Genomic DNA, 3,272 nt, shown 5'->3' with positions numbered 1-3,272 from the left:
ACCACACATATTAGTGTTGACCTAATGAAAAGGTAAAATCTAGGACTATGATTCCAAGGAAATAGAGTACCTAAACTTGGATAATTAAGATTAAATTAATACTATAGTGGTACCACAAAAGGGATGCTCCACCACTAGTGGACCTAATCCTAAGGGAAGGAAGCACAAAGACTCACTCCTATCCTTAAGGACACTAAGATGGTGCCATGAGGGGTATACTCTATCACAAGTAGATCTAATCCTAAGATAAGAAAGCATGTTGACTTACATTTAACCTTAAGAATAGGAAGGCCAGAGTGGTTCCATAAGGGGCATGCTCCAATACTAACATATGATCATATTAAAAGAAAGCTTGAGGTGGGGACTTACACCTAACCATAGAGATTCAAAAATAAATTAATACTAGGATGGTGTCATGAGGGGCCTGCTCCATCACTAGTGGATTTAATCCTAAGGAAAGAAAGCACGATGACTCAAATTTAATTATAAGGATTGGATGTTAGAGTTTTGGAATTTGAGATTTAGATAAATTTGATTCAATTTAATTCAGAAGTTGAAGATGTTTTCATTGATTTAAAATTGAAAGTACATCAAACATAATAATTTTTAAGGAAATTTCCATTGAAAAGAAGCATAAGGTGATTTCCATTACAGTTAACTAGCTGATATGAGTCTCCTTCATAGCCTGTCTCCATAATAAAAGATCATTCCCATATTGATTTAAACTTCCCACCAATCTTGGTGGGCTGAGATAGGATCTAAAGAACCAAGACCAAGTCTCCTACCGGGAAGGTTTTTGGTCGCACTAACTTTACATGAGATTGAACCATTTAAATTTTATTCAACTCTAAGGTTTACTTAGCTTAGAGGCAATGATCTTCAAGGCATTCAATCTCTTCTAACCAGAATTTTGTGTATCATTCAATAGTAATTTGATTTTATATTGTGATCTTTAATGAAGGGATTTATACATCCAGAGGGAGTACAACCTCAAACCAGTACACTAATGTGAATGGAGGGGATTAGGTTAGGGTTCTGTAAGTAGTCTGATAGGCTAACAAGGCTTTCACCATCCTCTCATCCCATTGGCATTTGTGGTCATCTTGGGTCTTTTTGTTGATTTGTGCTAAGGTTTATTAAAGGACTCAACAAATCCATTAGCTTGTGATTGATATATTGTTATGTATCTCTAATCAATACTATAGCAATTTATAAAATTAATTATTCTTATAGACTTAAATATGGACCCATTATAAAATATAAATTGATATACGATATAGTCACGAAAGAATTTTATGACATGGTGTGGTGTATATTACATGTTATAGGAGGGGAATTACTTTACCCCACATGGAAAAGTAATTAGTCTTGGCTAAAATAAAGCGATGACACCTTGTAGAAGGATGATTAGTAGGCCTAATATTTTTAGTACCCCAACCCTCAAAGGGACATAAGGTGTTAGGCAGTTGATGTAAAATCACACCAAAAACTTGGCATTGATGATAATGTTTTGTAACATTCATGCAATCATCAATCATCATGGGCCAATAATACCCAAGTCTTTTAATTTTTACTTTCATCATAAAACCCAATTGATGAGCACCACATAGTTTGAAATGGACTTCATTTATGATCTTCAGTGCCTCTCACTTATCTAGACAAAATAGCCACATATGATCCAATTATAAACAATATAGAGTGTTATTCATAAGTGCATTGAGATGGCATGTTTCTTGATTTGATTGGTAAGAGACCTATCATGAGGAAGCTTGTCTTTCATGAAGAAAATTGATGAGTGGATATCTCTAATCTCCTTCTTCATTTGTTGTTGAAGAGGTATATGGGACTTGAGAAGATTTCTTGTTGATTTGCTCAAAATCTATAACATCTAGGATATGACGATCCTAAATTTCTATAGAAATGGAGTCTTCTTCTAGATAGGAAAATTCCTTTATAAGATTTTCTAAGGTATCCACAGTATAATTGCTTCAATGAAAAATTCTATAAATAGTTACATTAGGAGTTTGCTCAAGAAAGTGATTTATGTATTGATGGTACTTTAGGAGTTTTGGATTAAAAAACTTATAGGTTCCTACAATCTGGTTGATAACTAGTTGAGAATCATGAAAGATATTGATTTCTTTTATGCCCATTAGTATTTCAAGTTCTAAACTAGTTATTAAAGCTTCATAGTTAGCCTTGTTTTTTGTGCAAGACTCCAATAAGTGATATGAAAAATGCATCATTCCTTATCTAGTGTTATAAAAATAAGGACAATTTTAGCTTTTTAGGAATAATAATTTTTGTGCTTTTCCTCATTAGGAGTATGATGCACCATCAAAATATAACTTTTAGAGATGATCATTAGATTTTTCAAAATCATTATTTAGATGAGATTTTTGATTGTAATAGGGGTGTTTTAAGGAAGTCAACAATGGCTTATCCTTTCACAATATGCAGGGAAATGAAAGTTATTTTAAATTGGAGTAATAACATAGACCACTATGTAAGATGTCTTAACAATGTTTATCAGGTCATAAGATATTGCAATGGATTGAATCTCCAAATTAAACTCACCTGATGATAAAGCATGTTGTGCCTTATGTTGAGTCTAGTAATTAGGTTGTTAAGCTTAAGTTAATGTCCCAAAGGCTACCAAGAGGGGGGGGGGGTGAATTAGTAGTTTAAAAATTTTAAGCCCACTTTTAAAATTATGATGAACCAAAATAAAAATTATTTCTTTTAAGTTTTGTAGAAAAAGTTTTTTAACCACAGAGTTTTTAAGACTTAAAAAATAAAATGCGGAAACGTAAAAACTGTAAAGTAAATAACACCAGATTTAAAGTGGTTCGGTCTATAATCAGAGCTACATCCACTCCTCGGAGGCACCCTACGAGTATTGCACTAATACCACAAAGTGACTCTCCTTTTGCACCCACATCAAGGCGGAGAAGCCTTTACAACACACTCTTTTCACCACTACCCGGTGCGGCAGAGAACCGTCGTCCTTTTACACAATCCCCAGTGTTGGCAGAGAACCGTCCGTCCTTTCACACTCTCCTAGTGTGGGCAGAGAACCCTTCAGCTGTTTACACTCTCCAAGTGTGGGCAGAGAACCCTTCGGCTATTCACACTCTCCAAGTGTCGGCAGCGAACCGGATCTCCTTGACAGACCTTCTCACAAGAAATCTAGAAGGAAGAAAGAAAAGAGTGAAGTAATCCCAATTCACAAGTAGAGATTCTTACCTTTGAACTCTAAGTGAAGCCTTCAC

The sequence above is a fragment of the Dendrobium catenatum genome, unplaced genomic scaffold, assembly GCF_001605985.2.
Source record: "Dendrobium catenatum unplaced genomic scaffold, ASM160598v2 fragScaff_scaffold_395, whole genome shotgun sequence".
In the NCBI taxonomy this organism is placed as follows: Eukaryota; Viridiplantae; Streptophyta; class Magnoliopsida; order Asparagales; family Orchidaceae; genus Dendrobium; species Dendrobium catenatum.
The sequence above is the reverse complement of the archived record's forward strand: the minus strand, read 5'-3'. Positions refer to the sequence as shown.